The sequence below is a fragment of the Atractosteus spatula genome, chromosome 26, assembly GCF_055471065.1.
Source record: "Atractosteus spatula isolate fAtrSpa1 chromosome 26, fAtrSpa1.hap1, whole genome shotgun sequence".
Lineage (NCBI taxonomy): Eukaryota > Metazoa > Chordata > Actinopteri > Semionotiformes > Lepisosteidae > Atractosteus > Atractosteus spatula.
Window position 1 is genome coordinate 7,251,912 of NC_142731.1, and position 22,470 is coordinate 7,274,381.

A 22,470-nucleotide genomic window follows, 5' to 3' on the forward strand; every position below is an offset into this window, starting at 1 on the left:
AGAAAATTGCATTGTAATTGTCAGATTATAAGAAATAATTGATCATTCCTGGGTATAAGTCAGCTTGGAGAAAGGCATCAGCTCATTGTATGCTGGAAGAAAGTCTGGTCAGGGCTGCACCCAGCTTTTTTTCCAAGGCATTGTTAGGAAGCTGTGTGTACAGTACTCTAATAATTTCCAGACTTGCTTATAAACAGGCAGGGGAGAGAAGCAGAAGAGGCAGTGGGGAGGGGGTGTGGGATGGAGGAGGGAGAGGGGGAAGGGGTGCTTGGGGGGTGGCATTCCTTCTCTTTTGTTGTTGACCACAAATATTTGACTCCCTCAGCTTCTCCTCCACAACTGCCACGCAAATGTGCGCCGCGGCTGCCTGGCAGAGTCGGCGTCACGCACACGCGGCCAGGGGAAAGCTTTAGTGAGGTGTGCTCGGAGGGAGAAGCGGCTGGCAAACAAGAAGAAAACCTACACAGGTACAGCAACGTGCGAAACCAACTCGCAAGAGCTCGTGCTGGTGTCTCCATAACGACGAGTCCGATGGCCTTGATTTTCCTGAACTCTGTGCTAAGCATCAGAAGCGACACAACATGATGACCGCAGGGAATGTGCGGCAGTGCACACTGCATACCTTGCAGTCTACAGTTCTTCAGCACGGTGCTCCAGAGCTCATCTTGGCTGCTCTGAGTTTAATAGAGGATCAAACGAATGCACTGGCTCCTGCGACTGAGGCTCTGTGTTGAAGCACGCCCACGCACACACACACACGCGCTGCCTGCCGTATCTCCAGGAGCTGCAGGGCTCTCAGGAGCGCGGCACAGCGCATTCCAGCAGCGCTCATTAAAGCCGTGGTGGGTTTGGCGTTAAGGCCGATCAAAAGCTCCACTGCTTTATTTAATGATGCCATCTCCCTTTTTTTAACTGGGACACAAGGGGTGACAGAATCTCAGAGGGCCGTGTGTATGGCTGTTGTCTTTTCAGTGAAGAATGGTTTCCACACAGCTTCAATCCTCAGAGCCAGGTAGGCTGAGGACAAGTGAGGAACTTCCAGTCCCATGTTGGCACTCTGTAGTCCTCAGGGACAAAGCAAAAGGGTTCATGTCATCATTAGCTAAAATATTTAGAGTGTACAGCAGATTCCCATTCATGCTGTTCATTCTGCTTTTGCTCATCCATCCGTTGTCTTACTGCTTATATCCAAAACAGGGTCACGAGAGAGCTAGAGCCTATCCTAGCAAGCAGTATGCTCAAGGCAGTCCCTCACAAGGTGCACACAGACACACCAGGGCCAGTTCTCCTAGAACCCACTTAACCTACAAATACTGTATGTCTTTGGACTGGGAGAGGAAACCGGAGCACCCAGTGGAATGCGGCGCACGCAGACATGGGGAGACCATAAAACCTCCACGCAGATAGCACCCCAGGAATTGAACCCGGGGCTCCAGCGCAGTGAGGCAGCAAATGCAAACCCCTGCACCACCGTGCTGCACCCTTTTACTTTATTGTTCATGTAATTCTTCACTCTGCATTCCACGATCTTCCTGATCAGGAGAAGCCGAAAGCTTTCTGCTGTATCTGCCAGTTGTGTGGAAATTGAGAGTCTCCAGGATTAATCTGGACCTACTTGTAAGGGGTGGCCCTGCTGCAGCGTGTTCTCTTGCTGTTTTGCAATGCAGGTTAGGTGCTTTGAGTTTTGTTCCATATACAAACGTGAATGACGGGGGCGCGCTTTGCATGTCTTGCTTTAAGTTCGGCATTTCATTTGTGTACTGCGCATTTCCCTTCAGCGGCAAGAGCACTGGCTGTTTTCAGCCGTGGTTTTCGGAATGACGGTGCGCGCTAGCACCTCTGTTTCCTGAAACAAGTGTTTCCATCACACGGCCATGTGCAGTTCGGGATGACAATGAGTAGCAGCAGAACTGGGACTTGCTTTGCAGTCCCAGATTATAAGATCAAATGCGAAGGGAGTCGTTGTGCACAGCGTGCCATACATCCTGTGCCACTTACCGTACCTTGGACAGTATTAATATTACTTATTGTTTTGTTCTGTAAAACTGACGGAAGATTAGTGCTGTACAGCTGTTGATATTGCTGTTAATTAATGTTAGGTGTTGCACTTTGTTTATAATGATGCATTTATATGGAAGTAGACCCAGCCCTTGTTCCAGGGGACTGCGGTTAAGTACTCTAGTGAAGATGAAACCGGGAATTCCCCTCCTAAACAATCCCTGTCCGCTGGGTCCAGCACACCGCCTAGTGTGGCTGTTTTTCAGGAACGGAAGGGACCTGCTTTAACGTAGGTGAGCGTGCCGGGAAAGAATCATCCTTAGAGAGCTAGCAGTGTCAACCTCCTCTGTCCCCATCACCCCACCCTGTTTCATTGTGCAATCAGAACTCACCATCTTGTTAAGAGCTGCTTGAAAGTAAAAATACCAGGAGTAGTAATATCAGGGCAATAAAGCAGCCTGTGGTGTCAGAAGGGTGTTGCAGAGCGAGATTAACTGAGCAATTTCCTTTTCTCCTTAGTTGTTTCCACAGCCTGAGCGCCCAGCAGTCAAAAAGGGCTGGCCCTGGAACTTCTCCAAACCCTTTTAACTGCTCTGTAATCCCGTCTTGTGATCTTGTTTTTCTCGTTTCCCTATGCAGTTGTGCTTCAGATGGCTCTTGAGAAGGAGGTCCGTGTTTCTGAATGGTATTTGCTTGTCATCCAAACATTCATTCTCCGTTTCCCAACACACCAGCACCCCCCTCCCCCTCCCTCCTGTAGGCTTCGTTTCTTTTTTTGGGCTGCCCAGAGGTTTTCACTCGGTGTTCCCCTCAGGAATTTGGCCAGGACTTGACAACTTCGAATCCACTGTAGGCTGACCCAGCACCCCTGTGGAGTGGAGAGAGATCGGCTGGGAAAGCCCTGTTCTGTGGCTGAGAGTTTTAACACATTTTACAGATTTCTGCTGTGGTCCCCCCCCCCCAACACCTTTCTTCTTCACACGTATTTATTTCTTATTCCTTCTTTTTCTCTCCTGTTTCTTTGCATCCATCTGTTCAGTCAGTACTTACCTTGCCCTCTTCTGCTCTGTCATTCACTTTTTCTCCCTCTGCCTAAATATTTCTTCTTTGATAAACTGTTTCTGGTTTGACTGAAACCTCTGACTGGCGCCCGAGCTTTTCCACTGCTGGTCTTCCCTGAGGCTCCAGAGAGCTCTGGGCTGCCTGGTGGTCCAGTGTGTGCCTCTCTGTAAGAGATGCGCTGCCTCAGCTGCGTTCGGTTTTGGAAATGGGAATGTGGCAGATATGTTGTGCACGTGTCCTCTGTGTGTCACTTCTGTTTCTCCTTTCTGTTTGGGATCCTGTGGCCATCTTTCCTTCCCATTTCCTAAGAACACATTTGTCCCTGAGCCATGGGCTCGTGTCGTCATCTAGACCTGTGTAGCAATGGCATTAATCACTCTCTCGATGTCTCAATGAAGGAACTTATTTTAACACTTTATTGTGTTCGAGCCTTAGTGTAGACCTCTTTGATATCGGGAGAAGTGCCCTTACACAAGCAATAAAGAACTTGCCTTCCAGTGCCCCTTGCACAGTCCTCTATTGAATAGATAGAGGTCCTCAGAAAGCCAGCAATGAGCTGTTCACTGCACTGCCCTCTCATTTCCTTCTTGTTTCCTTGACAGACTTCACCGCCTGACCCCAGTACTGTCTTCTCTGGGGTTTTGTGTGCGGATGTATGCTTGCTGGCTTTTTTCTTTAGGATCATACCCACTGGTCACCCAGTGACAGTCTTGTCCTTAATGGAAGCGGTCTTCTTTGTGGGATGGTGTGATCACCCCCAAACTCTTGTCCACTCAAAGGCATGCACATGCTAATGAAACCACGCACGCACATCCGCAAACACCTGTAGATACCCTGGTGTCCTGGACAAATTTCCCATTGACCTTTACCAATCATGGTCTCCTAATAATCCCCATCTCTGAACTGGCTTCATCACTCTGCTCTCCTCCCCAGTGAGAGCTGGTGTGAGCTGAGTGTACTGGCGCACTATGGCTGCCGTCGCATCATCCAGATGGAGCTGCACATTGGTGGTGGTGGAAGGGATCCCCATTACCTGTACAGTGCTTTGAGTGGAGTTTCCAGAAAAGTGCTATATAAGTGTAAGGAATAATTATTATTACTCTTTTGTCTGATAAAGCCTTTGGGTGTACAGTTAATAAACGCAGGTTCTTTTTGTGTTTATCTATGGTTCTGTGTATAAACAAGTATTATTTTTGCTTTGGTCCATGTAACTTGTAAACATAGGAATATGGGCAGGCATATTCGAGAATGTATCCCCGTCATTAAGGCAAGGAGCACAGAACCAATTGTACGGATAGAGATGAGAATGCTAATGAAGTGACAGGCGCATATCCACACACACATACACAAGGACAGATGTAAAGCTAAACTAGTGTGCATCGAGCAGATGGAAATGATATGCAAAGATCCCTACAGTGGGCTGTGCATTTGCAACAGAGAGTATCCTGTACAGGAACAGATGCACAGAGGAGACTATAACAAGCATGCAGGCAGGCCCCCGCACAGCAAAAGCCTGGCCCCACATCTGCCACACAGCTTTCCACTTAGGTCCTTCAGTTTTAGTGACCCAGAACTAATTGGTACAGGATAGGATCAACACCGATTTCTCAGATCAGATGACGTACATTTATGAACCAAAAATGTATTAATATAAAGGAAAGGAAAGGCAAGCTTTAGAGTTGGACATTGTCCCCTTTCTCTTGATTATAGTGTTCTTAGTGTCTCAGGCAGTTAGCATAACCCCAGCCAACAGGGAACATCCAGCCTAGAAGGTAAGTGGTATAGTACAGGTACTAGTACTTTAGATCACGACAGAGCTATGATATGCAAGTGTACACCTGTGCAGTCTGCTCAGCTGGTCTGCGTGTACACACGCACTATCTTAAGATTTCTCCTAATAACCAGAAGCTGCCAAATGCCGATTTCCCAATGAGCCGGCCTTATACAGTCATTGTTATTAGCATGTTAGCAGTAATTATAGTGGTAGTAGTGGGGGAAGAAGACATTCTGATTGTTGTGTGATTGTGGGGTTTCATGTTTCCTGTAGTGTTGGCAGTAGTTACACAGAAGTCTTCTGCTCTGTGGTGTGAAGAAACCCATGGGCCAGAGGAGAACTACTCAAATCCAGGGATTTGGGGTCATGCATGTAACACCCTAGGACCTGAATTCAAACTGCTTTAAAAATGCACATGGTGCACGTAACTTAGGCCAGTTAGAGAATGGCCAGTGACTTCATCTCTCAGTTTATTTAATGCATCTCCTTATTCTGTATAACATTTCACAACCATGTTGAATTCCTGCCAAGCTCTTGAGTTTAACAAGTGTTGTGACAGGATTGTTTGTAGCCTAATAGCAAGCTTATGTACCTTTGTACAGTCAAGCACTGTGTCCTGCAGTCTTAGTGCACTTTGAAGTTATTGAGAAGAAATATAAAGACTTTTTTTAAATATATTTTTTAGGTTTCACGAGAAAAGATGCAATTTGCTGTTGCAGTCACAAATCTGAATGGTTTAGGCTTGTATTCTATTTTACTGGTTAGCAATGTGGGCATACAGCTGTAATGTGACAGTAGGAGGCCTAATTCAATGTGTCAGCCCCTGCAGTACGTTACTCCAGTTTGTCCTGCAGTCATGATGAGACTGACGTGAACTCGCAGACGGGGAGCTAGCCCAATTATCCATACAACTCTAAGCACTCTTGGTCTGAAAACCTGGATATTTCCTAACCGCGGAGACATCCCAGACGTCTGATTCACCAACAATCATGGCCTTCAGATTTTCCCTCGAACTGCACTCTTAGGTTACCTCTTTAAAAAAAAACTTCATTTATTTAAAGCTGTGTCTGCTTTTCAGGGTTTTGGTGGAAGAAGGAACCTGTTACGCCTGTAGGGCCCCTGTAGGACCTCTTGCAAAGCACAGCAGTGGTTTGAGGAAAAAAAATATGAACACTCAACATGCTGAAGAGCTCAGAAATTGGCATGTGTGGGTACTTTGTCCTCTGGACTAGGTTGTTCAACCTTACGCTTACAGAAGGGTAGAATTTAGGCTATTTGAAGTGCTATTTAATGAGGTGCTATCAAATGAGCACAAGCCCGGATGAGTGTCCGCTGGGAGCAATGGTGAAACGATGCTGAGAACAGTTGCTAAAGAGCAGAAATTGGAGCATCCTGGAACAGCTTCATCCTGGAACTCCGAGGTTTGTGTGCAGTGAGGTCTGAGTGACCGCTGGTGTAATGCAATGAGAGCAATTTCCTGGAAACACTTTGTTGTGACTAGTCAACAATCTGCAATTTTCATCCGCTGCAGAGGGGATGAGATGTTTTCTTTCCCCCAAAAAAATTCAGTGCTGCAGTGGAAACATAATACTTGGAAACCTCAAGGTTTTTTTGTGAAAAATGTCAGTCGATTCATTTTTCTAACCGCAGTACTCAGTTTAGTTCATTTGAATGTTAAAAACTCTTCACTAAATGACGCACCAAGAGGTGATAGTAACAGCTTTTAACTGTTGCCTGAAAATTGTGAAGTTAGTGTTAATTGTGAAGTCAGTGACTCTTCCCTACCAGCTGAAATCTGCACCTTCCACACGGAGTTTAGCCTTTGATTAATAACCTCTGAAGAAGAAGGCTTTTTGTTTTGCTATAAGGTCAGCCAAGCAAGTGCTTTTGCAGGGAGCTGTGAAGATTTTGGTGGATTTCAAAAACAGATCATGTGAGGCAGTTAAGTAAACAGGTGATCTCTGACCTTTGTAACTTAGACATAAGGATATCTTAGCACCCATACAGAACATGTATTTAAGAAACAGTTAAACGAGGGGCATGGTACTGTACGTACTGGGTTTTAATGAGCTTAGTTGCAGGTTTGTTATGCAAGAGCTTCCCAAATGCAGAAGTAATGCAAACACAAAGAGAGATTAGATTGTGTCATTTGTGGAATCTGTTAAAATGACAAATACTGCCGTGTTGTAGTTTTCTTTTCTACAGCCTGCTAAATTTAAACAAATTAAACTATTGCATTTCTTCCCTTTATGATCATATATTATACTGAAATGGAAAGTGTTTAGGATATGTGTTTTAACACTATGCAGGTATGCTTCTAGAGCACTAATACACACACATGGCTTAATATTTCACAGTAATGCATGGATTGCATGGCATTGAAAGTAAACAAAACGTGCTTCAGCAGGCAAAGTGCCTTTCTGAAGCTATGCATTGTCTCCCTGTGTCACATCTCTTGTTTAGTCTTGTATAAGGCAGCAAAGTTTATTTTTTCTTGGTTCCTACTACTGAAGCTCAAATAGAGTTTCATCTGTGTGAAAGTACTTGGAGGTGTGTTGGGGTCACAGCTCTCATGACGTTTGTGGGGGAAGTGTTTTAGAACTGGCAGAAAGGAATGAATGATATGTTATATTGTGACCAGCCTCAGTAAAGCTGTGTGAAATTAGTGTGGGCCTACATGTGCTGATTGACCAGTTTTAAAGATCTTTCAGCACTTGTAAATAAAAATCACTCAAGCTTGCATGTTTTCTTGTAAATTGTTTTAGTAGGTAATTTCTCAGATTCCATACACACTCTGTTCCTTCCTCCTTCCAGAAATAATCCCCTCCAAGCACAGAAGGGGAGGCTGGAAGCTGCAGTCTCTGGAGAAGGGACAGTAGTGTATTTTTTCCTAAGAGAAGTGTGGTTTCTGGAGGGGAGTCTTGCAGTGAGTGCAGTGAGCTGATAATGTGGTTCCTGTGTGTCTGTGCAAGCCATGTGACTACACTGTCACATGGAACAACTGCAAGAAACATACACATGCATGCACGCGTCCACACACACACACAAGCAAAGAGGCTTTTAGTGAAGCACAAGGGGATAGACAGGGTTTCTCTGGAGGCTGTTAAAAGAGGCTGCTTGCTCTCTGCGTTAGGTTGACACTTGGAATCAAGCCTGTCTGTATATTGAGTGCATTTCAAAGCTGTTTTCAGCTCCATTTCCTGATGCGCTGCTGAAATTTTAAGGAAAATGTAAAGGGATTTTAACCATACCTACTTTTAGATGTTTTTTCTTAACATTTTCCTTCCCTTAACATTTTCCTCAAGAGAAAATAATGTAATATTTCCTATTGTAATCATTCCTAATGCACGCTTTTTACTAAGCAGTCTTTAGTCAACTTGACTGCTGTTGCCCTATCAGGAGATGCACACACTTTGAGATTAATCAGAGGTGCTAGCCCTACAGATGGCCAGCCGGGTTTGCTAGGATGGAATAAAAATAAGGCTCATTCACAGGCAGCATGCAGTCCCAGATCCACTCAGCAAGCTACGTGACACAGCTGCCAATTCCCTGCCACCTTCTCTGATTTGCACATCCTTGTTTCACATCAGCTGAAGGTGATCTGCCCTTCAGGCATTCAGTTAATTGATTAAGCACGTCTGATCAATGAACATATGCCTTGATTGGAACCAGCACCATTCTAATTGTGAACGCAGACTGTACTAACGTACTGCCTTTTCTCAGCAGGCACTACTGCTGGGCCTGAGTGAAACACCAAAGGACAACACAGTGACAGGAGATGTTAAGACCTGAGATTCGGATTGTTTGCACATAGAATAGAATCAACTCTGAGGGAAAGTATCTGAGCCAAATGCTCTGAAGGCCTTTCTTTCTTTTTTTGGAAAAGCACCGGCTAATTTAGCTGCTGTTTCTTCCATTGTGAATTAAAGCAAATCAATTGAGAAAATTCAGCTTTAATTGGCAGATTTAAGCGACGTATTGGCTTGGCCGGCTGTCAGATCACCGGGCTTGTCAGCTGATTAACAGGGGCAAGACAATCAGAGGCCACTTCAATCAGATTGAACGCCAGGAGAATTAGAGAATGTGACATGATTAGGACGGTTATGCATCAGAAGAAGCCATTCATCCCATCCAGCTTCTTTGGTAACTAGTAGTTAAGTGATTCAAGGATCACATGCAATCGTTTCTTGAATCAAGCCATTGTGTTGGCTTTAACAACATGACTGGTAACTTCCAGATCCCCACAACCCTTTGTATAACGAAGTGACTCTGATTTAGATGCTTCTTTCAAGAAATGTCTGGAGGAGATTCTTGGATCAGTTAGTTCCTAACTGCTAAGTAAGTTAGATGAATGGCCAACTGTTGTTTGTGTCGTCTTGTGTTTTTATCTGTTGGTTTATGCTCTGTGACATATTTGGGTTGTTTTTTTTAGCTTTTCAGTGAGCATGAATTAGTGTAAGGAAGATCCCTGCCCAGATCATTGGGACTTTAATGAAGTGCAATGACTTTGCTGTAATGAGAGCCTCACTGTTTTAATGGTCTTAGTGCACGAAAGCAACAGGCCTGTTTCTGCTGCCTAATGAAGTGCTGCCCCTGTTCAAAAGGTGAATCTTCATTTATCCATCTTCAAATCTCTTCATCCACGTCAGGGTTGTGTGGGAGCCGGAGCATGTCCCAGCAAACAACAGCTACAAGCCAGGGTATACCCTGGATGGGACACCAGTCCATTGCAGGGCACACACAGGCACAGACACTTTGCACTGAGCCTGGGCCAGTTTTCTCATAAGCCCATTGAGTTACCAATATGTCTCTGTACTCTGGAAGGAGACCCATACGAACACGGGGATATTTATGAACTGCTTTTATCACTCTGTTGTCCTTCTCACTGATATCTGGCGTGTGGTGAGTGTATGTATTAATATTATTATTAATAATAATGTGAAGACTCTACACAGATGGCATCCCAGGAATTGACCCCAGGGCCAACAGCCCGGCGAGGCTAGAGCAAATAGATTTTTTCAAATTTTTCTGCAGTCTTAAAGTTGAGGAAAAAGACAGGGTGTGAAAAGGAGCAGCGTACAGTCAGGACTCAGAGCTGCCCCTGCGCTCTGGGAGTGAGGCGAGTCCCCCCCAGGGGTCAGGCCGGGGGTCGTGTGGGGAAGCTGAGGCAGGGCAGCGCAGCTCGTGCTGTCTTCTGTGCGAGTGCTCAGTTCTTTTCATCTACACAGAAACTAAACATATACAGGCCATAACGCAGCACGGTCTGCTTTTGACGCGTGTTGTGGGGGCACCTGGGGTGCTGTAACTGGCTGCGACGGCCCTTCTAGCTGCATGACGGTGGCTGTGCTGCTCCGTCACAGTCCAGCAGTGCGGACTGTGTGGTGAGCAGGCGAGAGGGGTCAGTGGCCGCCGCTGTCTGACACACTGGCATTGATCAATAGGGGCTGACTCTCTCCACGGCACTGGACCACACCACAGGGTTAATGGAGCCACATAGGTCGGATGCACAAGACCATCTCCCTGGGGAGTTTGTGCTGTGCCCTCGTCGGTGGCTTGCCTCTCTTTTGAAGTGGCGGTGCTGGAGAGAAGAGCTCGGCTCACACTGCCTGCTGAAGCACGCTCGCTCACAGCACTTCACGATGCAGATTAATTTGTGGCCCGTGGATCCGACTTTGAGTGCACTCATTGACCTGTTCATCAGCGCACAGATACTTCAGCAGTTTTCGCTGTCATTTTTTTCTGTGTTTGCTCACCCACGCACCTTGATTTCGAGGTGTCCAGGCAGAGTGCTTGAATGCTTTCTCGACTGTTTGCAAATCACACAGCTGCTTACAAACTGTATAAATCTGTGCCGCAGTTAACTCGGTCCTTTCGAGTGCCAAGGTAATTGCATTTCATAATACAACCGTTTGACCGTGAAAGTGAGTCGTAGGTTGCTGTGCATTTCAGGTTATTTCTTAGAAAAAAAAATGCCCTCTTACATTGCAATGTATTGCCCATACTTTTGCTTGTTATAGTTTGTTTTTGAGCTCCTAGTGTTCAATATTAGATTAGATCTCATTGTGTATTCAGGGTTGTTGATTTAACCTATAATTAACTTTGCTGAGCTGTGCCTGTTTCTTAGTTAAAGTCATGGTTGTCTCATATAAGAACTAAACAGCCTCATATATATTCCAGCCTTACAGATTTCTCAAATATGACTGACCTCTTTACTTGCCCTTTAAAGATTGAGTATAGCTTGTTTTAACAGTAAGATTCTATACAGCATCACACCTTCTGATGCCACTCTGCGTCTTAAACCAGCACAGCTCACAGCCCAGAGTTCAGGGAGAGTGAAACAAGATACCCAGCCGTGTTGTTGAAGCCACATCAGATGCAGCTGGGAAACAATTGGAAAGTGTTGTTATGTAATCAGAAAAAGAAAAGGGAACGGTATTATCAAAAACTACGGTAAGGTAATCCAGTGGAATTAGCTTGTCTGTCAGGATTTTGGTTTTGTTGTATAAAGGTTTATTGAAGCCCCGATTTGCAGTTAATGGATTTTTCTTGGCGCAGGAGGCATTTGAAAAGGCATGTGGTTTTCTGTGTGTGTGTGCACCAACACTGGCTATTTGCCAGTTCGTACAGACAAGCAGCCCAGGGCCTGGGCCCCTTGGGGCAGTTATCAGGGGTATTTCATTGCTCTCCTGCCATGGGTGGCAGTCCGTGTGGCTGCGGTGTACTGGGCTCCAACCGCTGTCCGGGATCTCTGTCCCACAAATATGGAGGGGCAAATGGCAAATGGAGTAGGTTATTGGCAATATTAAGAAATGCCACAACACTCACATGTTCATTCATCATGTGTGATTGATATCACCTGGATCGGCAAATTAGCCATCGTCTGTCTGGGCCTGCTGAAACTCGAGTAGTTTTATGGTGACTTCTTCCTTGCAGTGTGACGAGGCAGAGAGAAAGTGCAGTGAGCTTAATTGTGTGTCTTGCGAGTGACCCTGGTGTGGGGTCACTCTAGAGCCAGCCTAGGGGGTCTTTAGCAAGGCTGGGAAATTCTTTCACAAAGCACAATTGAACTTTCTTTTCAAGTTCAACAAATTGAACTTTCTCTCTTACAAAAACTGTTTGTAAGAGTTTTGTCCAGAGTAGTCCACATAGTAATTGTAACCTGGGCCACTGTGCAGTTGAAATGCAGTCACACCCAGGATAGGGGTCCTCTGCAAAGCCCGACATTGTTAATGCTGTCAGAAATAAGGCCTCCGCCTGTAAAAGCTGAGGAAACCAGACAACGTACTGTAAGTTTCTTTTCTCTGTTAATCACAAATGGAACGACAGGCTGACCTACTTTTCCTCTAGCTCTCTGTTGAGCTTTGCTATTGATTATTTTTGTGGCGGGGAGATGTTATTTAGGAGGCATTTATTGTGCTGCTGACAGGATCCTCTTCTCTCTGCCCTTCTGAGTCCACGCCCCCGAGGAGGAGAGAGCATTTGATCCGGGCACACTGGTGCAGGCAGCGACACCGTGCGCGCGCTTACACGCCCGCCCGCCCGCGCTCCCTCTTCTCACGTCCGTCTGGACAAACACGCCGAATGTTTTCCCCATTAAACGCCTTCCCTCCTTCCCTCTGCAGCTTTAACCCTGTGCTGACTGTGCTGACAGGAGTCTTGATGAGAACGCAGTGAACGCAGCTCAGGCAGCCTGGTTTCTAGTAGTCAGTTCTTCCAGTCGGCCAGGCATCTTGCACTCTGTGAGGGTTCTCGTGACTTTAAATAAATCCAGACACTACCCAAAGCCCCTACACATTCGCCTGCCTCTGCCCATTCTCTCCGCTCACTGCAGCTCAATTGATAGTTCCCTTGAAGGCTGCAGCCAGCGTGTCGATGCTTCCTTTAATTTTTCTGTCTTCACCGCTTTGATAATTGTTTTGGAGTCAGGTGGGCTTGTTATGTGAAAAGAGACAAGACCTCAGAGAGAAGATGACAGTGTGGAATAGACATGCATGCTTCCTTAAGCTGGCTCATTTATCCAAGGTGACATAAAATTATCAGAATCTGTCAGTTACGTAGAGTCAGTATTATTTATGGTAGGGTGGCTGCTGCAATAGGGCCTGACAATACACAGTTCCATCGTCACCTGTAAGAATGTAGAGTCAAATGTAAAATCAAATAGTATGTACAGTCAAATAATTAAGATAGTGTTCAAATATCCATTCATTCTGTATCAGAAAGCTACAAGCTAGAGTCTGCCCTGGGCACACAGGGCACAGGGTGGCACCGCGCCCGCAACTGCTGTCTAGAGGAGCCAATCAAAAACACACAAAGTGTTTTCTCAAATGTGATAACACACATCCTCCGCGCAGACAAACGCTCAAGGCCGGAACGTGGTCTGCTGGAATAGGAAATACAGCACAGTCCAAGGCCCAGAAAGCTACAAGCTAGAGTCTGCCCTGGGCACACAGGGCACAGGGTGGCACCGCGCCCGCAACTGCTGTCTAGAGGAGCCAATCAAAAACACACAAAGTGTTTTCTCAAATGTGATAACACACATCCTCCGCGCAGACAAACGCTCAAGGCCGGAACGTGGTCTGCTGGAATAGGAAATACAGCACAGTCCAAGGCCCAGAATCAGTAGTGTAACATGAATATGAAGAACAAGATAACTCAGTCAAGAGAACAAACAGAAAAACATTCTTCCTCTTATTGTGAATTCCTAAGCTGAGCTGTAACCTTGGAAATACCGAGAAGGATGCTTCTGCAGTGGGTATCGCAAAGTGCACCGCTGGTGGTGGCGTGTGGTCTCTGAGCAGAATCCAGCAGCTGTGAAGGAGAGGGGCTGGCTGATACAGAGGCCACTCTCGGCGGTCAGGACCGTGGGGTAGTGGCGTGACTCCCTTAGCGGCCCAGTCAACCTCAGCTCCCTCTTCTTTCATTGTGCCATTAAACCTGAAGCATCCCCAAACAGGGACACTTGAGGCCAGCAATCAAGTCTGTGCTTACCCTGCAGAAAATTCCATGTTGTGCAGAGATGGTGGACTTTTGGCTTCCCCAGTAAAAATGTGGGTTCTTTTTTTATTTGTTTTGCTTGTTTTGTATTGTTTTTGTAACAATATATTTTAGTTCTTTAAAGTAAATATACGTACCGAGGAGTTTGTGGCTCTTCTGCTAAATTGTTTTTTTTTGTTTATTTTGGAGGCCATAAGCGGGCGTGCTGGTTGGTTTGTCAGTGGGTTGGCTTTAGGTGCGCAACATCTGTGCGAGTTGCTGCTCCAGCAAACATGTCACAGCGCCGCCACACTTGCCCCAGCGCTGCTGCTGGAGCTGTACGTCTCGGCATCCTGAACGTGCAGTGAAGCACGACAGCTTCTTGGTGGCCAGTGACGTTGACTCTGTGGCCAGTGCCTTTTGCAACCGTCCTGAGGCCCCCCGTGATGAGCCACGGCCCAAGAGTGTGGCTCCTCCTGTCGGTCTCGAGCCCTGCCCAGCTGGAGGAGGGAAGGCAGGCAGTGATCAGTCTCCACATGGATGATTAGGGGCAGAGTGGTGGCTCTGTGGCTCAGGATCTGCGCCTGTGGCTGGAAGGCTGTTGGTTCGTATCCCGCGGCCGGCAGAGTAATCCTACTCCGTTTGGCCCCTGAGCAAGGCCCTTCACCCCAACTGCTCCAGGGGTGCTGTATAAATGGCTGACCCTGCGCTCTGACCCCAAGCTTCTCTCTCCCCGCCTGTGTGTCTCATGGAGAGCAAGCTGTGTTCTGCGAAAAGACAAATTCGTAATGCAAGAGATTGTATGTGGCCAATAAAGTGATGTTAATGTTAATGATCTTAATGTTATTGGTAAAGAGCCAAATGTACTCTGTAACTGTAATTAAAAAAATAAACTCCTTTTTTAGAGACTTGGATTTTTAGCTGTGTTCTGTGGTTAAAATGTCTCTAATGCCCCAGTGAAGCCCTCATACATGGCTCGTGTGTAAGAAATAGTGATACTGAGGAAACACCCCACTTGATCCCAGGCTGTAGTTATCTCTAAGTGCTGATTCCTTCGGTGTTCCTTTCTCTGGAGCACATCCTTAGTGTTCAGGAAGGCGTTGCTGTGTTCAATGAAGTGTTCAAGTTGCCTTTCGGAGTGCAAGGCATGCAATTGTGCAGCGAAAAGCCTGACAGTTATCCAGGATTTAAAGAGGACTAAAAGCCCAGTTACAGCAGCACAGACATGAGGGTGGGTCTATAATACAATCATGGTTCTGTCCAAGGTTGATAAACAGCAAGAGAGGCCTGCCTTTTTAAAATGAGCACCTTACACCACATGGGACCTCTCTTCTTATTCCTGAATCACTCTTGGTGCTCCTGCCGAATGAAAACAGTCTTGGTCTTAAACTGAGGTAGATGTAACGCGTTGGGCGTCTCTGCGTTCCTCCTCTTGGACTCCCTGGATCCTGGCCTGTCCTGGCATTGTTCACTGGAAGTGCTCTGCCGCTCAGATCGGTGGTGCAGGTGGGGTGGCAGTGGAGGCTCGGGGTGCTGCTGCTGACCGAGTCAAATCTTCTTAACCAGTACTTCACCCGTAGCCGTCAGACCTCATTGTAGGGGCCCCCTCGGAGGGGGGGCTGCCAGGGGTGACACCGTGGCTGGGCTGGGGCTGCGGTGGGGGGGGTGGGGGGATACTAAGGATCTCGTCTGTTTTGCTTCACTTCCCCTTTAAGAACTGTCGTACAGGAAGACGGCTTCCTCTGCTAAGCCGCTCTTCAGGAAGCGAGCGCCCCGGGACGGGCTGTCCCTGGCAGTGCCCGCGTTCGGCCTGGTGTTGTATCCGGCCCGTACGCGGCGCGGAGGCCGTCTCTGAAGCGCCTCCCCATCGATGTCCAGAAGATCTTAACTTGCGGTTCCTGAAGCCCTGTTCACACAAAACCCCCACACAGTGTGAAAACACACGAGAAACAAAATGTTGACTTTCCTATTTTGGGAATAAAATCTAAAGAAAAAAACGGGGCCCTCTCCGCGTTCTTATTCTTTCAGCCCTTTCAGTCTGTGCCTGGATGTTTTCTCAGGTTTTGTCTCTATGGATAGCGGGGTACCTGACGGAGCACATGTAGGAGCATGCGCGTGCATCACTCGCATACTTTCTGTGGAGTTTAGGGCACAGCTCAGGCCAGTGCACCTCCACAGGTCTCACAGCCTGATGGCACTGGCCGCAGCGTGGAGCAGAATGAGCCGAGGAGTGCAGCTTGATTTTTAATTGAGTTGCACGCAGTCACGCCCAGGAGAAGCTAATGGGGTCGAGCTCTTAAGTATTGCATAGTTCCATACACCGCTGTTGGGGAAGACGGGCGTCGGAGCCAGTGGGTTAGGCACGAGATGTTGGTGCCCATTAGGCTGAGACAGAACTCTGGACCCTGGAGTCGGCGCCAGGCTCGGTGCACCCGGTCCTCGGGCTTTCCTCTTGGTTCCGTTTTAAGACAAAAAAAAAATAAGATCCAGCCCCTCGTCAGCGGAGCCGTCTCCAGGTTCCTGGCCCAGATACGCAGAAGTTCCCCCTCTGCCCTTTTCCAACGAACACTGAGCAGCTCTGTGCTGGAATGCAGCCTTGATTGACAGCTGCTGGAGTCTTCTGCTCCCGAGTATTGAGAGTTGTGGATTGTTCAGCGCGTTTAAAAAAAAACACATAACGTGTTGGATTGAAAGGCTTTGTGAACTTGGCCCCGAGTCGTTTTTTAATATTCAACAGATTTGAGAATGTGAGTGCTTGAAGTGAGTACTCTCTGTTGTTCTTTTCCTTGGATTATCCACATTAATATTTGAGGAAAATGCCTCCCAGGGAAGAGCACTTAATCTAATTGTAGCCTAAAGAGAAACTTGCTTGTCAGTGTTTCTGTGACACAAAGAGCTTCATTCATAAAGATCTGTCCCACTTTTTTTTAGGCTGGCACCATCCTCGATCCGAAAATCGAACGGTTATTGTTACCGAGTTACTGAGGACGGTCGGTCAGCAGCTCTTCTGTGCGTCATTTTTTTTTAAAAAAGGCTTGTTTCTCTGAAGCCGAAAGGGTGTAAATTACACAGAGAGCTGAACGTTTTATGGATGCTGGCCAAAAATAGACTTTTGATCTATGATCGGTACGTACTCTGCTGTAGCTCACTGAAGATTCCACAGAAATTGCTGGCGGGGCTGGGGCATTTCTGTGTTAGAAAAATATAAACCCTTACGAGAGTGTACCGCAGTTAAACTGCATCACATGTTGCAGGCTGTACAATGCTTTTACTGTGTTTTTACCTTGGTTTACTGTGGTGTGTGAGCTTAATGAAAATAACTGCTGCCTCTCGCGACCCGGTGATGGAATTTGCACAGTCTCTCAGAATGGAAATCTCGAGCCGCAGTTAAAAAAAATAAGCTTCACAGCATAAAAGAAAATGAATGCAGGGAAGAAGGAGATGATTGTTGTAAAAATGCTGCAATCCTGTGATGGTAAGTCAGTCAAGGATCGTGCTGGAGATGTTGCTTGTGAAGACGTTGCCTTATTGCACTCCCTGGGCTTCAGTTATCCCCGTGTTTTGCCCCAGACAGTCTTGGTAGGTCTTCACTGTGGGCAGCAGAGCCTGGACTTGGCGGTGAGGAGTTTGAGTGGTGTGAATTTGATGCAAATCAATACCAACAGTAATTCTTTGCATTTCTTAAACTCCCGTTTCACCACAAGGAGCACAAAGCGCTTCACACAGATTGGAGGAGCCCCAGTTCACCCCTGGGGTGCAGCCCTACATGGCTGACAGGCCTACAGCCCTGCTGCTCGGCATAAAGGGTGGAAGTCTGATAAAGCGATTCATTCATTTAAATTGATCAAGCGTTATTGAAAGATACCTGATGTGCTGTGGATGCATGAAGTAACTTCCAGTTTTTTAACTTTTAACAGTAGGAGGGAAAATGGAAGCCAGAAATTTTAGTCCATGAAATAAACACATGCAGGGTCATGTGACTGACATTGTACAGCTTGGATAAATTGAACATCCTGTAGTCCCTTCTGACAGGTTTACCTGGACTTGTACAAGGTCTTGTTTCCTTGCACGATAATTTCTCCAAGAACAGTCTCTTTTATCTCCTTTAGCTATATAATTAGTTGTTGCTTGTTACAGCTAAAAACGAGCTTTGGGTTCTGTTCCTGCAGTGTGGTAATGGGTGCGTTCTGTAATTAAAGCAAATGTAAATAAAAAAGGTGAGAAGTTACCTAAATAAGAGATAGCCTTGAGTTTCCTCTGACCGCAACACTGGGTGGAGACAAATCAAGGAAACAGTAATTTCTCCTGTTACCTTGCATGCAGTCTGTGTGGGTTTTCAATAAAGGAATATATGGCTGTGTTAGCAGGACTCCAGGGGAGAGGGTCACGCTACAGGGGCTGGGAGTGGATTGTCACTGAGGCTGGAGGGGACGCATGCAGAATACTGGGGACGCAGGTCGAAGCCCCGCCTCACGATCCTGCCCAGCAGGAAACAAAAAAATAAAGGAATGAATTCCTGTTGCAAAAGACTTCTCCTCTTCCATAATATCCGTTTTCAATAATAACTCTGCTCTGGTCTGTGTCCCCTGCCAGGGAGGGCTGCCAATGTTGTTCCAGTGAGCGAGAGAATCGGAGGAGATCCCCTGCCCCCCGAGAGTGGTGAGTCACCCAGACACACAGGTCTCGTGAGTTTCAGGGTCGGGCTCCTCCTCCAGCCCAGCATCTCTTCGAGCGTGTTCCCCGTCCCACGTGTGACAAACAGAAACACTTTTTCTGTAGCCTTCTCTCTGCGAGAAGCTGCTTTCCCAGGTTGGCGTGAGTTTTCACATTTCAGTCTGCCTCAGAAGGAGAAACCGTAGAAGGGGCTAAATACCTACGCTGCTGATAAGAAAAACTGAACAGCAGTACAACATCTGGGGTTTAATAGCTGAACATCTGGAAGTCAGCAGTATAGTGAATTCACATTGGAGGATTGCACGACTCAGTTTGTTTGAGATGCAGTTTTTTATTCTTGTTGCACATGCGACATGTTACACCCACTTGTTGTGCGTTTCCCCACCGTGACCTGGCCGAAACCCTGCCTCCTGTCCCGTGGACAGTGGTGGTTGCTCTCCCAGCATGCACGAGCAGGAAACCACGGGCTCTCACCCCCAGCATTCCACCTCACCTTATCGCGCAGCACCAGTGTGTGTGTTAACAAATAAAGACCCCCTGACAAATTGTTCTCAGGGAGTTTCTGAGCACGACGTGACAGGAAATCCTGTGTTTATTAAGACTTCAATCAACTTGATTTTTATTTGAGGCCTTTAGCTGTATGAAAGAGTGCAGCTGTATGACGTCCCTATTGTATTACTTTCAGGAACATGCAAGCTCAGGGCAGGTTAGCGTTTGTTTTAATCTGCCTGCCTCTCTACCTGTCTACATCTGTCTATGTTTATCAATCTGCTGCTGTTATTTTGAGAATTGGAACCCGCAGGAGACTGTGACTGTGTGTCTCAGATTGCTCTTATGATCCAAGGCCCTCCTTGGCGAGTGTGTGCCTTGTTGCGGAGCGTGTCCCAGTGCCACGCTCCAAAGAAAAATGATATTGTGTTAATGTTACATTGAAAACCTAGCTCTGTTCCAGCATGGTGGAAGGGAAGTTGAAAGGTGCATTGGAACAGGGGACATGGTACAGCCTATCCTGAGACATGGCCTCCGGGATTTTATTTCTGTTCGTTCCTTGATCCTATCCTCTCAGAGCTGATTGTTGACCCCCCCCCCACCCAGACCCATTAATACACACTTTTAGAGCTGCTAATCTGAAGGTGGAGAATAGCTTGCCTTCCCTTGTTGTATCTTAGAACGGCCACTTTCAGCTCCTCTCTTCTTTCTGCTGCCTCTCTCATCAAAGCAGCTGCAAGAAGAGAGAGATGCCATAATTAAAAAGTAATCCATAGCTTAATCCCCAAGACTCATGACCCACCAGGAAATGGCTTGTACAGGCCAAATAGTCCAGTCTACGCAGTTGTGGGACAGATGTTTGGGGAAAAATCCCTTGAAATGGCCTCACACCCAGTCTGAAGGAGTAGGAAGTCTGTCCTGTCGGAAGAAGAAACAAGGTGCATCAACACCCTGGACGGGAAGCTAATCTATAACAAGGCATGTGCACACTAAAAAGAGCACAGCAGGACAATTTGATAACATAGACCTAGAGTCAGCATGATAACCTACTCAGCCACAACAGACATGCAAACTCCACACACAGGAGGCTGCCAAGGCCAGAATCAAACCCACATGAGCTAACTATCCTGCCCCTACAACTACCACATATACAGCATGTGAGCACATATATTGAGCAGCATTTAATTTTGGATAGGTCTGATTGAAGAGACAGGCGTTGTCTGCTTTATTGGAGGACAGTGGCACAGTAGATTTTGGAAATTGAGCACGTCAGTTCAGCCGTCCTCACTGGGAGGTACTTTGGGATGTGTAGGATCATGTGTCTGAGGACCACATTACCTGGACAGTGTGAGGTTCCTGGCTGACTGAGAGGCTTGGTGAGGTTCTTGTGGGTTAATAAATGCTAACAGAAGCAGCCCATGTGTGTTTTCTACTCATTTCTTAGAAAGACTTTCATTGGCCTATTATGGCACAAAACCAGCCTTTTAAGAGAAAAAAAAAGAAGGTTTAAGAGCACTTTAGAACTGAGGGCATTCTTAGTATTTTCCAGTCTGCCGCAGTCACGATTGTGTAAGAGTTTCTGAAATTAATTTTTTCCATGGGCACTGGAGGCCTGGCAGGCTGGGCTATGGAATGAGGAGCCTGGGAGAGAGGGTGGGGGTGGGGGGGGATCATGCCTGCTGCATGCTGTGGGCAGAGAGGGGGTAGGAGGTGCCGGCGCTGCAGTGCGCCAGTCTTGTTCTAGATGGGCCATTCATAACACTTCATAAATTCCACCTGGAACAACACCGGAGAGGAACATTCAGTGGGACGTGCCTCACTCCCCAAAGAGCTGTGTTTAAATAATAAGAGGAACAAGGTCAGCCATAGACCAGAAATAAATTGACCTAGATTAGCAGTCAACTGTTTCTGTTTCAGACTGGAAATTAATAATTGCCTTCAGAATACACACTGAACAAAAGTCACTTTAGCTGTACCGAGTCCTTGAGTAGAGCTTGTGGGGCACTGTCTTCGCAGTGATATAATGTGCATTGACGGTATTCGCCAACAGAGATCAGACAAGTTGCACTATTGAAAGAGCATTCGTGGACAGGCATCCTGCATCTTTTCTTCAGATCCTTTTCTTCACCTCTGAAGTTCCAGTCCTTAGCACAGTACCCTCGTTGAGCATGTAGTTCTTGCACAATTCCTGTGTCACACCTTGATGTGTCACATACTTTTATTACCCAAAGAATACCCAGCCCTGTGTTTCCCAAGACCCTCTCCAGCTTGGTACAGGATCCAGTTTGTGTGGCCAATCCCTCCTTGACTCTGGATGCAGTTAATTCCGAGATTTGAAGGCTCATCTTCAGTTGCAGCGAAAGGGGTTGTGGTTTGAGTCATCTTGTTAATCATGTGGAAACCAGATACCCCTCGAGGTGAAAGTGAGAGCTGTCTTGTCATGTCAGGTCTGTTTTTCTCTTTGTGCATCTCCCAGTATCAAAATAACACAAAGCATGCTAACTATACAAAATGTTTCCATCTCCCTAGCCTATTGTGCCATTTCATACTTAAAACTCAGAAATGTTTCAAAACCAGTGCCTTTCCCCTGACTAGACAAGGTTTTCTTTCCTAGTGATGTCTGCGTAAGTGGGGCTTCTGGGTTATTTCGGTCAAATGCTTCGAATTTCCTTGGAAGTAAAACCAGGCAACAAGACCAAGGGCTCAGTTTTCACTGCACAGGTAGGATCCCCCTCAGGTGCTTTTCTAAACTCTTGGTCGTTGGGTCACTGTGCCTCAGATGCCACTGAACAGGCAGACAATGGGTTAATTGGCAGCTGGCAGGCCAGATTGCTCGAATGCTGCGGACACGCTGGAGAGAAGAACGGCATCGGGGTCGGATCAGTTCACACGTTGCAGGATTCTTTGTACTTGAGCGACGCCTGATAACACAGGAGATCCGTTTCCTCCGACCAGTCCGCAGAGACAGATTCTGACAGGTCGCTGGTGAGACTTACTTGACTACCTTTCCAAACGGGAATGCTTGTGACCCTCTGCCGCTACCCGGTGACGTTTCTGGGTACAAAGGAAAGTGCAAACTGGTCCTTATCCAGGATCATCTTGTCGCTCCTCATAGCCTAGTTTTCCTGATTATTCCTCTGTTTTAGCGTAATGCACCTGTGTCCTCTGGGATTTTCTGTGAAGCGTGGGATCTTTTCGGGTGGCGGGAGGGCAGGGGATGTGTGCATATGAATATTGGATCAGTGAACAACAAGATGAGCAAGAGCTGCAGAGCTTCACTGGAAGGGGATTCTGCAAGAATGGCATACATGAGATCCAGTGAGTTCTGCAAAACGTGAGCAAAGAATTTAAAGAAGCTGCTGACTCTCCCACCTTTTGTGCTGAGAGTTCTCCTTCTTTCTGTCCTCTTCATCTTTCCAACTCATTTAGCCCCCGATCTGAACCTGTACTGTAGCAACATGTGCTGGAAGATGGGCTGTAAAGTACCAGGGGGTTGAATG

General features: G+C 46.8%; 1 protein-coding gene across 1 annotated transcript in view; it reads left to right on the forward strand.

Annotated features, from left to right (window-relative positions):
- The window catches only part of LOC148814745 (thyroid hormone receptor alpha-B), a 101,080-nt gene that overhangs the window by 25,001 nt on the left and 53,609 nt on the right, over positions 1-22,470 (forward strand). The window contains exon 2 of the mRNA XM_088906511.1: positions 18,401-18,466. The gene's annotated coding sequence lies outside the window, so the exon portion shown is untranslated. The remainder of the gene's footprint in view (positions 1-18,400; positions 18,467-22,470) is intronic.